Genomic DNA, 14,821 nt, shown 5'->3' with positions numbered 1-14,821 from the left:
GGTATGAGAGCAGCAAAGCCGACCCTGTCCACCCCCTACAACAATCAGGACAGAGGACCCTGCACTTCACCTGGGCAGTGTGGGTGATACAAATCTCGGGATGTGAGAGCAGGAGAAATGGCCCCTTTACAGGCTTGCAATGTAGGCTGCATTGTATGAGATGAACGAAGCAATGCTGGAGAGATTGCCTGGGTAGTGAAGATTAGGGAAAACTGTCAAGTTAACCAACCCAACTATCACTCAGATCCAGAAACAGGGCTGTCAGTTGGCCCATGCCATCTACTGAATCTGTGAACTACTGGAGCATGTGAAGGGGACAAGCCTGCAAATCCAAAACAGCAGAATCTCCACTATATAGGACAACACCTGGATACCCAAGAGGAGTCCCAGTGGAAGCCTATTATTGGTGGCATAGCAGAAGTCAAAGACCTTGAACCAGATAAATGACTCATGGCAATGAACACTTGCAAGGAAAGATGACTAGACTAAAGGGTACACTGTGTGACTCAACCAGCTACACTACAGCTTCCACAGCATGATTCTTCTTCTTCTTCCTCTCCTTCTCCTTCTCTTTCTTCTACTTCTTCTTCTTCTCTCTCATTTTTGTTCCTTTGTTTTGTTTATTATTGGATTTTCTTTTAAATTTGGTTTTCTTTGTTGAGGGAGGTGGCAAGGGCAGAAGGATACTGGGAGATGACAGAGATAAGTGAGATTGGAATGCATGATGTGAAATGCAAAAGGAATCAGTAAAGGTTTAAAAAAGTAGAATTTAGCTGTTGACTAAATCTGCTTCACTCTATTCATGCATTTAGCTGCTTTCTACCTCTATGAGTATAGCATACCACTCCCAAGCCTACCCTCTTTAGAGGCAGGAGGATGCCATGTGGGAAATCAAGGTGGGGCTATAATGATGTTTTCTCTCAGAGTGTGATAACATACTCATTACCATGATAGCTAAGCATGTGGTATCAGCATATCTGAGGACCATGTCTAGGATCCACGTTATTGAAAATAACTGCCCTTTTTCATGAAGCTTGGTTCTAGAGCCCTGTCTATGGGTGGTGAAGGAATAGAGAAAGGATTGTGATGCTGAAGAAACAACAGGCACATTAACATAAAATCTGGGGTCATATGGGATGTCCAGATCCTCACGGAAGGAGAAGAACTACTGCAATAACCAGGAACTTTGTACCTTTATTAGGTACAGCATGGAGGGAGCGGGAGGGGAGGTATTAACTAATCTACACGGGAGGTGTCTGTAGTTGAACAGTTGTAGGCTGTAAATGTATGGGGGAAGCTGCAGTTGTTAGTTTCTGTACAAACTGATCAATTGTTAATAAATTTGATATTTGGATGAGAGGAGGACTGCTTTGCCAGTTCCATGCCTGACCTGTATTGGGGAAGTTTTGCCCATTCCCTTTAGGTCTGAGAAAATGGGTCTTTGACATGCATCATGTCAACAATGCTCATCCATTAAGGACTTCATCTGATCTTCACTCATTCACTTAGGGTTTCCTTGGTTCCCCACAAATATTGACAGCTGTGTTTTGTGCCGTGAAGATGGATAGTTGGATAGTTACTTTTTGCCATGGGAAAATAGCTATGTCCAAGACTTTCATTCTTTTATTGTTTCCTATATTTTTAATAACCCAAATCTGAAATGTTCACCAAATCTTGGATCAGATAATTTATTTATTTCATTGCTTTCTGAACATTTGAACATAAGACTATAATAACAGTCATATTTGGTAAAGTTTAACATTCATGAGTCTTTGCCAATATCCAAGGAGCATAGATAAGTGCTTACTGCTACATATTAGGCATATTAGGGTAGTAAATAGGGCTCAAATACAGATGTATGGGAGACTCTTTGGTAGACAAGTCATGTTCCTTTAACCAAAAATTTCAGATGCCTTTTTCTTTATGCTTAGAATGTCTTTACCTCAGATTTTTAGACTATCTTACAGTAACCAATATAGGTTCCGTCAATGGAACTGGTCTTAAATATAACGCCAGCATATTTATATCAATACATTTATTGCAATTAGATTGCTACGTGATGTTTGGTTTGATAACTGTTCTCAGTGATAGCTCACAGCAATAGTCACCCATCAATCACTATGGGATCTTCTCCCTCAATCTTAGACAGATTCCTGAATATTAAGCAAACAGAACGTGAGACATCTCATTCTATAATCTCTTACCTTTAGCACAGTTTGCATCCAATATACAGACGTAATGTACATACATACACTACGTGTGTATTACATTGGGTGGTCAATGGGGTCTCACTGTTGTACAGTTATGATCCGGGTAACTTAGAAAGCTAGGTAACCTGACCTCAGAGTTTTTCTTTTATTTTCCTTTTGCTTTTGAGTTTTGCTTTTTATTTTATTTTATTTTATTTTTTGAGATGGAATTTCTTTGTGCAATATCTCTGGCTGTTCTGTAACTTGCTTTGTAGACTAGGCTAGCCTCCAAATCACACAAATCTGCCTGTCTCAGACTCCCTAGTGCTGGGGTTAAAGGCAGCTATTGGAATTTTTTTAATGACCTTGTGGATTTTACTTTTGCTTATTCCAACCATGCTTGGTACTTGCTTTAATTTCTTAACTTCTGTCTTTATTTTGCCTTTAGATTGCTTTCCAAAGCTATAGGATATTACATGTTCCATTATACAGTGCAACCCTCTGTAGATGATCATCAGAATTATTGAAGGTATCGAGTCCCCTACTGCAAATTAAAAAAAGTTGTATTGGAAACAATTATCTTCTGGAATCCTTACAAACTAAACAACAACAAAGTAAGATCTTCCAATAAGCAATAAAAGATCTCACTGCTTCTTTCACTTGTTTCCTCTAAAGAACAATGCCATATACAACAAAATATATTTCAGACAGTACTTTTTCTTTTTTTTTTTTTTTTGCTGCAGTTAACATGCACTGCCATCCTGACTTGATCTAGAATCATCTGTACTTTGAGCAGGAGGAGGGGGTGGGGGAGACTATATCACAAATTTGTCTCAGAATTTGGAAGCATTATACATGTGTCAATGGCTTTGTCAACACTAAAGAGGCAATACTCAGGACTCCTTGAGGTATATACCAATATCCCAAAGAGCCCTCAAGACAAGGAGTAGTGTAGCGTGTTAGGAATCCCTACCATGAGGCCCCAAAAGACCATTGTGTGAAGTGATGGTGATATAGCATGAATGTCAGTAGAGACTACAGCATATTACAAATGTGCAGGCTATGAAATTGTCATGGAGGAAAGCTCCAGGCATCAAATAGAACCAGCCAATGAGAGAGGCTATGTGTGCTCCAGGCATCAAAGGTAAAGGGATTGGGCTAAACCAACAGCATAGAGCCAACCTGATTCCATCACAAATTCCAGATGTCAGACGCATGACTTTAGAATTTGATGCTTTTTCTGGAGATTATTTCTTCAGGGATATTATCCTTTATGTGCCCCATCCCTTTTTTTTGGAATAAGAAGAACTTTTGTGATCTTATGTATTCGAACTGGAAATTGTGTTTTAATTTTATAGAATCTCATCGTTAAGAGATTGTTTTGGGTCCCAGAAGAGGCAGTGGATTTATGACTTGTGTTGCTACTATGAAAGATTGTAGAGTCATAGACTCAATGTATATTGTATTGTAATGAGTTTATAAGCTTATGGGGAAATGAAGTTGAAATTTATAGCTTAAAATTGTATGGACATGGTTTAGATTTGTGATTGTCAGTGCACATTGACAACTTGATATGAATTAGGGTCACCTAAAAGACAAAGCTGTGGACCTACCAGTAAGGAAATTCTGTATTTGATGCTATAAAGGAGAATGCTCTCTGTAACTGCGGACAGCATTGTTTCACGTACTGTGTCTCTGAATGAAGGAAAATGACAAAACCCACAGAACAACATATTTTTTTCTCTCTGTTTCCTGTCAATGGAAGCTGTGTGAACAGCTGTCTCACCTCACCTGCTATACGGAACTGTGGCTTCGTGCAATATAACCCATAACAAACTCTTCCCCACCAGAACTGGTTTGTGTCCGTGCAATATAACCCATAACTAACTAACTCTTCCGCAGCACAGCTGGTTTGTGTCCGTGCAATATGACCCATAACAAACCCTTCCTCAGCACAACTAGGATTTGGTTAGGTATTTGATCATAACTGTGATAAATGTAGTTTGTACAATTGTTATTACCCATCTTCCTCATCTTGAGGAACATCCACAGGATCACTGAACGGCCTTGATGGAGGTACTCCCCAGTTCTTGGACTGACCAGTGCTAAGTGTGAAATTGAACCCCTCCACATCTTCCGAATTTTGCCTTATCATGTGGCTCTGATGTGTCTGACTGGCTCCAGGCCAGCCCTGGGGCCACATCCTGTTTATGTCCATACCTGTCTAATGAAAGAGTCCAAGGCCGGATGAACAATGTTCACAACAAAAGGCTATTTATTATTTCCCATAATTATAAGTTTAATTCAGTTTTATGTACAAAGGCAATATTCCTCAATGCTCTTTTTGGTATATACCAGGTTTCCCAATAGGACATTTATCATAATTTTTTTCTTGGGGGGGGTTGTGTCTTCAACCTAAAGGTCAGAAAAGTAAAACAGCCAACCACTGGCTAGTACCTCCATCTCAGTCTGAAAAAGTGATCTGCCTCCAGAAATCTCAGAATGTGAGATTGTGTCTAAGAGCTGTCTCCTCCTATCTGATATTCCTTTCTAGTGCGGGGATTAAAGGCATGTACCACTACCGCCTGGTTTCTATGGCAAACTAGTGTGGCTACTGGGATTAACGGTGTGTGTCACCACTACCTGGTCTGTAAGACTGACCAGTGTGGCTGTTTTACTCTCTGATCATCAGGAAAGCTTTATTTATTAAAATACAAATCAAATTTTAAAAGATTATATTCAGAGTCTTGATGTGAAAATAAAAAAGGGGATATAGATATGATAGCATAAAAGGGTAGACTATTGAATCTACTCTGAAAAGAAACAGGAAGAATATAGTATAAATATGATAAATAAAAAGGTAGATTACTGAATCTACTTTTAAAAATCAAAGTTTTAAATGTTTTACATTGAATTGGACTTTTGTATATTGTATACTAATTTATATATTGATACAAATTTGAGATTAATTTTGTTAAAACATACTGTATATACATTTCTCATCTTGTTCAAGGTATTGTACCCATCAGTTCATTTAACAATGCAATGCAAACTTATAGTCTTTGAAAGTTATTATTACCAACTCTTTAGGATAATAAGGAAATGTAGGATAGTAATTAGTCTCCTATTACAATTGAACTTGTAGTCATATTAAGTATGTTTTCATGGTCAAACAAAGATATATTTTAGATAGGTTATCTTCAAACACTTTAGAGATCCACAGAATATGGCATTTAAGATGTTTTAGTAACATAGGCTCTTTTTTTATAAGAATGAGACCTGTCTGCTCCTGGCAGCACCAATCTACTTCAGAGAAGATAATGGGCATTGAAAAAACTCCACATGAACTACTAGGGCCATTTAATCTAAGTTGGGTTCCTGGCTGCATTATACTAAAACTGCTTCCGGCTACCTAGGCATATAAACTTGAACTAATTTTACATAACTACTCAAAAATAAGTGAAAAAACAAAAGAAAATGAATTGATTTAATGTAGTCTGGATAAATGTGTTGGAAGAGGGAAAATTTATCTGATTAAATTACCTCTCAAAATACTCTTGTGAGTACATAGAATAATAGATTTATATAGAATCATAGATTTAAGTGACATCCTTTATAGGTGGGAATAAGAGAGAATTTCAGTCATGAATTTATATGGGCAAAGTGGCCAGCCACCTTAGTTTTTCCTTTATTCTCTTTTATGTTTGTAGACTTTGTGGGATATGCTTCTTATCAACAGGCATAACATATGCCCATTTGTTTGCTATCTGGGGAGTAGAATAATCCTCAGTATTTTTTTGCAGGTTTTTCTATTTTCCATTTACTGAATATGTTAAAAATACACTAATCTGGTCAGAACATGAGTTAATTGGAAGTATTAGAGGTCTACATAGACCTGCTTAGATGTAGAATGCTGGTGTTTTGGTGAATGATCTATCAAAGAAAACCAACCCATGACAATCTTAAAATATATCTGGAGAACTGAGCAGCAGTAGATGGGTTTAGAACCAGAGGCTTGAGGGTGAATGATGTAGGAGGGTCTTCTTTCTATGAGTTGCTTTTATTGACTGAATAAAGAAAACTGCCTTGGCCTTTTGATAGGGCAAAACTTAGATAGGCGGAGTAGACAGAACAGAATGCTGGGAGAAAGAAGACAGGCAGAGAGCCGCCATAGAGCCAGCTGCCAGGTCAGATATGCTAAATCTTTCCTGGTAAGCCACACCCTCCTGGTAACACACAGATTAACAGATAGGGGTTAAAGCAAGATGTGAGAGTTAGCAAATAAGAGGCTAGAGATAAGGGGCCAGGCAGCAATTTAATTAATACAGATTTCCATGTGACTATTTCAGGGGTTAAGCTAGCTTGGTGGTGGGATACAGCCCGCAGCTCTTCCTTACAACAGGTAAAAATAATTTAGCATTTCCTACATTGAGCAATTATTCTGCCCAAGATAGTTCACCATGTACTTTTGTTCAGTGAAGGAGAGTATACCAGAGGTGAGATTTCAGCTAGGACCCTTGATATATGTCAGAATTCGAGAGTTTTGCCTGAGGGAATGAGATATAAATGCAACTTGCTTATATGGAGGAAAGGAGAGCCTTTGGGGAACATACTTTTGATCTATCCCTAGACCCATTTAATATATAAGTCTAACCAATAAAAAGGCAGTGGGTCTGGAACAGTCTAGAGGTTGTGAAAACCAACAGACTTTCTAAAGAAGAATATGGAGTAAGGAAAGATGGGCATGTCCTTCAGGTCCCCTTGCTAGGGACATTCCTCCCATATTTTCCTTTCTGTTATTCATTTGAAGAGTTACCATATAAGAAAGCCACATGACTCACAGATAATTACTACAATAGCTAAATATGCTAATTACCTCATTTTCCTCTTGTTTTAACATTGACCTTTTGAGAAAATAATTGAAATTAGAAATGGAACACAGATATCTACTCTCTCAGCAAGATATCTGTAGCAACCATGGATTTGACAAAGTTGTACATACATCCTTTTATAAAAAAATAGAACTATAAAGAAACTCACATCAATATTAATAGGCAGAAGAGGTAATTCTATAGGCTAAATTGTGATAGATACAGAACAAATGCAAACATTTTCTTTAAAATTGGAAATAGGAAAAAAAAGAACATTCACTCTGTAATTTTATTATACTTATTCAGTGTCATTTGGATTAGGTTAATAAAGAGGAAGAAAAAAAGAAACATAAATACAAAATACAAAAGTCACATTATCTTAGTTTCATATGACATTTTTCTACATTGAGAAGACATTATAAACTCCAAAATAAATTCTTACAACTGTGAAACACATTCAGAAGTGAGCAAAATGCAAAGTCTGAAAAGAATATTGATAGCTTTCCCATATACCAATATTGAACTTGCTTGGAAAGTAATCAGAAAAATTCCATGCATAATACCTACAAGTAAAAACTGAACAACTAAGAAAAAGCATATACAAATGGTGAAATATATCTCAGCTCAACTATGATAGAATAAACAAGAAAGAAATTGAAAAAGACACTAGGTGAAGGAAATTCTCCCATGATTGTGAAATGGCAGAACTGATATTTTACAAATGGCTATATTTTAAAAATCCATGGATTCAGTGCAATCTCATTAACATGCACAAGTCATTTTTGTCAGAACTAGAAAAGCAAATGTAAAATTCACACAGAAGCACAAAAATTCAGACTAGCCAAAGCAATTCTAACCAAAATAATCAGTGCCTGATGCATCAATACACAATTCTGCATTTAAAATATCTGAGTTATAGTCACATACAAAGAAAAGAATGAACTCAAGGACACTACTACAAATTAAGGTGTGATATTATGAAAGAATATAGGAGAATGAGAAAGTAACTCCTGCACTCACAGCCACTTTATTTTCAATATGTATGTCAAAATCACAGGGAAAGAGTCTCTTCAGTAACTGATTTTTATCTGTATGCAAAAACAATATTATATTATGTAATGAAATGTACTTTGAATGAAATTAGTAGATATCTAGTAAAAGGTCATTTAGTAAAGTCCTTGTCACACAAGAAGACCTAAGTCAAGATCTATGTACCAAAAACAAAACAAACAAAACAAAACAAAAAAACCAAAATGCCTGGCATGGTGTCATATACTTCCTAATAGCAAAAAGGCAGAGACAGGAGGACAGGCCTTGGTGGCCTGCTAATTCAGCAGAATCAGTGAGCCTTGGAAATAAAAAAGTGTCAAATAATAAATGGAATAATAATATGACAAAATAAATAGAAATACTTTTTTTTAGCTCTAAAAAAGTTTGTAAATATTTTTTATTACAGACATTACAGGAAACAAAATTCAAGAAGTCAAGAACAAATTTACCCAGTCACAAGAAACTCAATTGAATGTTTGAAACATTTCAAATCCTTTGTTTTATAAATCAGGAAAGTATATAAAATTGAATTTCTAACCCCTGTGTTATATCATCAAGAATGACGCATGTGTTCTTTAATGCAATGCCATCAACCTCTGGCATTGTAAACTTTAAGCAAGTTTAAAATCTACATTATAACTATGTTACCTTCTCAAACCACTAAATATACAATATTCATTCACTGTTGTTTCACCTTTGTTGTTTTATAAGACCTTGGTGGCTCAGAGGTCTAGAGTAAAAGTAGAGTCCAGAGGGGAAAAAAAATTCTGAATCTTTTAGCAAAGGAAGAAACACATGATATACTATAATGAGTTGATAATTGCAGACTGTGGTATTATTGCATTGAACTTACTTGATTTATATTTATGTATGTGTGCCTGTGTATGCAACTGCACCATTTGCATGCATGAGCTAGAAGACATTAGAAGAAAGTATGAGATTCTCTAGAACTGAAGCTACAGGAGGTTTCAGGCTGTCTTCTGGCTGCAAGTCCTTTGCAAGAGCAGGACCTGCTGAGCCACCTCTTCAGCTCCCTGTGGCATCATTTTTATGACATCATTCTTGTTCTCCCCAATATTAGTAAATAAGCAATAATGTACTTATTTTCATAAGTCACAGAAATAATGCAATTGAATGAACTGTCCTGTCCTGTCACATTATGCTAAGCAATGTTAGAATTAGACTTGACTTAAAAGTTGCAAACTATGTACTAGTGCACTAGCAATGAAAATAAGCAGAAACTCTCAGGAAAGTAAACTAGATGAAGAGAATGACTTGAACACCCTGACTCAACTTAGGGTCTAAATATTCTGAGAATACAGAAGTACTCATGAAATAAATAATGTAAAAGATGAAGGAAAAAACAGTTTATAGCATGAATCTGCGAAAAGCAATTGCTTCATCCTTTTTTTTCACAGTGAAGATATTCATTCCTTTACACAGCTTTAAGTACCAATTTCTGCCAAGGAGAATACTGTAGACTGATAAGTGTAGACAGGGTGACTCTGGATATCCTCATGTGGCTAGAGTTCAACATGGTTCCTCTTTTTCTTTAGCAGAGACTCTTGTGGCAGATGTCCAACTTGTTTCTGTGGGAGAATGCAGCCTCTCTGTTCATGTGCCACATGGAACTGATACTGCTTTGGTACTTGGCAGAGCTCTTTCACTGTGTGCTCAGTGTGACTGGTCATATCAGTCCCCGAACTACAGAAGTGTTTTCTGAATTTGTAATTATGCCATGGTCTTCTGGCTTCTTTCCAAAATAGTCCTTCCTGCTGATAATGGAGATCCAATAGAGCTTATTGCAGACAACATCGTGGTCCAAATTTCCAATAATATGCCTTCAGAGGGAGAAGAATGCAGCTATGGAACAAGAAAATAGCATGTTTCACGAAATGGTCAATATTAGATTCAAAGATTTTATTTTTTAAAGTATTAATTTAGTCTTAAGACAAAACATTGTAAAGCATGACTAAGAAAAAGATTTGATTATCTTTTCCTTTATTTAGATGGTATTTTCAATTAGGACACAGAGAGTATCTAATAAAGGAGACCTGCATTGAAGTGACTCTGGAGACACTAAACAATATTGCAGACACTGAGCTCAGAGGTTGTAATAATGTTGACAATCCCCTCTAGGTTCTCAAGAATCAAATGCTCCATCCAAACAGCTTTCTTCAAATACTATTTTTCTATTTTTGAGCTTGTTGACACATTGCTATGAAGCTTCCTTTCATTTTTTCCTTTAAATGCATGCTGGTTGTAATGGGTATCTTCTTGAAAAATTAAAAAAAATATTCTTGAGGAATACCAAAGCCTGAAGTGGGAGCTGATCAAGATTTATTTATTTTATGGAAAATTTATCTATACACTTAATATATCGCAATACAATAATTCTTTAAGAAGAGAAGTTAGACAAAAAAATAAACACATTGCATAGCTAATTTAAGAAAAAATATCAATGTGTCACATTTTCCTGGTCAGTACACTAGCTCAGTCATGTAGGCTTGAATTAGCATCTCTTTTCAGACATCATCCATAATTACAGGGAAGGAGCAAAGCAACATCCTGACCCTTTGTTCCTGTCTGGAAGGCCACATGAACACTTCAAATACTAACTTGGCTTTAGAGCCTCGCTGCCATACCATATAGAAATGTGGGCCTACAATAAAGAATTAGCAGACATGGAAAAGTGTAGAGCTGTTTTAATTATATTTTAATAATAAAGCTTGCCTGAAGATCAGAGTGCAAAGCTAAGCCTCTAGAGGCCAGGAAGTGGTGACACATACCTTTACTCCAGGACCCAGGAGACAGAGGCAGAAGGATCTCTATGGGGTCAAGGCTACCCTGGACTACATAAGATTGATTCAGAAACAGATACAGGTGGTAGTGAATCACACCTTTAGTGCCAGTGTTTGGGAGTCACACACCTTTATTCCCAGAGCTAGGGAAGAAGAGACGGGAACAATATGGCAGAGAGGAATATAAAGGGGAAGACACAGGAACTCACTAGAGTGGAGTCTGAGGTATGGTGAAGACACGGTGCAGTCTAGGCAGTCTGAGGATCGCCCCTTTGATCTGAGCATTGATAGAGGTAAAAGGTCTCTCTAGTGGCTTACTACTCTGCTTCTCCGATCTTCAGTTTTAACCCCTATATCTGTCTCTGAATTTTTACTATTTGTGCTACAGAAAAGTTAGGACAACATTGATTTATATGATAAGAAAGAGTAATTACTAACAGAAATTTAATACCATCTCTCAGAAATGACTGGTAGCCCTCTTATGGAGAGAGCTAAAGATTTCCTAATATACACACTGTTGGGAACTATCACTAGAGTGTCATTATTAGTAAAAGAATTTTGCCATTTATGGTGACTTTAGCAGGTGGTGCTGCCTCTCCCCACAGTATTAAAGAAAACCAGGTCAAATTTTGGTTTCTAAAACAAGTTGGCAAGAATTTCCTTTTCCACAAACACTACCTGAATTAACTTTAAAAAACTCTGAATTACTCCTGCTCACCTGTTACAGTTTCTCCTTTTTTTTACTTGCCTAGATCAAGAGTTTATTTTAAAGTCAAATTTATGCAGACCTTCACTGAGGAACAGCATACCATTCTCCCTTACTTTTTACACCATGAGTAATGCTTTAATGAGAAGCCATAGGTAAAACCAAGATGACATTATCTCTATTTAGTCTGGAGAGTTGATTGTTTGATAATAGCATGGCTTGGCCCCACCCTCTAACCAATGAAGGATTCTGGATCCTCTCATTTCAGATCTCCCTAGTAGTGTGTCTTCTAGGGTGACTTAGTGCACATAGAATGAATCTTGTGGTGAACTCTGGAGAAGAAAAGACATTCAAGTGAAGGTCTTCATTTACAGGAAGTAAAAGTTGTGAGTGGAACACATAGAAATTAATTGTGGGCCAGAGAAGAAAGGAAGTAAACACTAGAAGCAAGAAAATGAGTCAAAGACATTGGATGAACTACAGTGCTGAAAGAATGCTAAACTTGGTCAAAATACAAATCTTTTTTCAATATTAGAACTTTCCAGAATTGTTATTCCATTTTTCCCTTTCCTGACAGTTTTATTTAATGAGGAGTAGTCTTTGCTTTCATCTGTTAAATAGTTATAACTTCAGAAAGAAACAGCATGGATAGTCTTTCTTTTGTTAATAATTTAAAAAATTCAAATTACAGGTATACATATTTTATTGATGTTCATAGGAGAGTTGAGAACTACACTTATCTGTGGGTATAAAGATTAATATTGACAATGTAGTTAGATGTATTCTAGTTCCATCCAAAAGGGTTATCAAGAAACATAGCACTAGGGCAATTCCCAAAAATTCTCAAGGATGAAGCCAGCTATTACTCTAAGCAACATTGGAGAGGACACCTAAATTGACTTTCCCCTATATTCAGATTAGTGACTACCTTGTCATTATAGAACCTGATGGAAGCAAATAAATGGATCTAAAGTGAAGCACTGGGTGAAGATACCTGAGACAATCCCAAGAGGGGGGAGGAGTGATAATATGAACAAAGGGTTCAAGACCATCATGGTGATAACCACAGAAATAGCTGATCTGAGAGAGGAAGAGCTCACTGACTCTGGACTGATAGAAGGCACACATGCATAGGACCAAATTTGGCCCGCTGAATGTGGGACAGTTGTAAGACTTGAAGAGTCTGTAGGGCCACTGGCAGTGGGACCAGGATTTAATCCTAGTGCTTGATTGGCATCTAGGAGCACATTCTTTTTGAAGGGTTACCTTGCTCAGCCTAAATATACGGGGGAGGGCCTTGGTCTTGTCTTGAAGTGAAATGTCATACTTTGTTGACTCCCCATGGGAAGACTTACATTTTCTGAGGAGTGGATGGGGATGTGGGGTTGGGAGAAGGTGAAGCAAGTAGGAGAAGGGAAGGGAGTAGGAACAAAGTTAGCTATAAAATATGAAAAAATATTGTATTTAAAAATTCTACCCTGTCTCGAAAAACCAAAACAAAAAAATTCTTAATAAAAAGAAAAAAAATCTTTAAAAACTGAAAATACAATATATGTGTAAAACAAGTCAATAGAACACATATAGCGACATGAAATTATTCGCAAGTCCTCTGATGGGCACGAAATTTCATTCTTGAGTCCAACTTGATGTTTACTATGCCCTTAAAATCAACTTCTTTGACCAGTGTTTTCAGTGTAGCAGAGTGATTCTTGATCTATAAAATGTTTGACAATCTCGAAAAAAAGTGTTCTTTTCTACACCTATATACTGGAGATATTGAATAACTTTTTCTCACATTTAATTTTTAGTTCTATTTGGAGATCAATTGTGTGAGAGGTGAAAGACTTGAATCTAATTGTTCTCCTTATGTATCTCCAGACTTCCCTGAACTTTTTGTTAAAGATACAGTTTTTCTCCAGTGGTTTTTTTTTTTTTTTTTTTTTTTTTTTGTAATGTTGAAGCAATCAACTTTGGCTAAGGCCTAGTGTAACTGACATACAATTTTCAGAGGCAGGAAAAATTTCAGAACCGTCTTACCCTGTCTTAGCAAGATTTGACAGTCTTTTCCCTTATGCCCAGCTTATCCAATCCAGATATCACGTACTTTGTCAGTCGTTGAGACATGGGCAGTTTCTTACCCAAAGGCCAGTTGTGCCAAGAAGAAAACAAACTCCAAGTGGAGTGTCTTTGGTGCTCAAAATTCTCTTGGGAATTGATTGGTACTGTCTGGACAGCACATCAACAGAACCCCAAGTTATTTAACTGCCATGTTCTTCAGATATTTGAAGTGGTTGAGGATTACCTATCTAGGTAGAATATAATCTCTTTGTATCTAAAAAACCCAATTAATCTAACTATAAGTATAACAAACATAAATAACTATTGACCTATAATACTTAATACCTGATAACTTCAAGACTAAGACTTCATATCAGAATATTAAACAATCTGTAAACAAATGTGCAGTAAATGAAAACAATGACCTCAAAATGTAAACAACACACAAATATCTTGATCAGTGGTAGGAATAATATATAATATAATATGAAATATATCCTAAATATCATATCAATACATGAAATGTCTTGAAGAATGTCTTTCATTCTTTTTTATTGTTCTAGTTAATAATTTAAGCACAATGTTTGAAAGGAGTGGGGATAACAGATAGCTTTATCTTATTTCTAATTTCAATAGGATTGCTTCAATTTTTTCTTCATATCAATGATATTGGCTATTGGTTTCTCATATGGCTTTTTATATGGTGAGATAAGTTCCTACTTGTCCTACTCTTTCTAGGATTTTTATCATAAAGGTATGTTGGATATGTAAATGGCTTTTTTTTGTATCCGTTGAGATGATTATGCGATTTTTGTATTTAAGTTAATTTGACAATGTATCTTGAACCATCCTTGCACATAAGGGACAGAACTAACTTGATCATGGTACATATTCTTTCTGATGTATGTTTGTATTTAGTTTGTAATTACTTTGCTCTAATTTTGAATCTATGTTTATCGGGGATATTGTCTTGTAATTAGCTTTTTGTTGCATCTTTACTGGTTTTGATGTTAGAGTATTCATCTTCTTTGAAAGTCTGGTAGAATTTTGCTGTGAATTCATGTAGGCCAGAATATAATGCACAGAGATATTTCCAGGCCATGTAGTGCACTGCATGGTGGATATAAATTTTACTCAGAAAAAAAA

Source organism: Chionomys nivalis, chromosome 13 (genome assembly GCF_950005125.1).
Source record: "Chionomys nivalis chromosome 13, mChiNiv1.1, whole genome shotgun sequence".
Classification (NCBI taxonomy): Eukaryota; Metazoa; Chordata; class Mammalia; order Rodentia; family Cricetidae; genus Chionomys; species Chionomys nivalis.
This window is presented reverse-complemented; position numbering follows the sequence as displayed.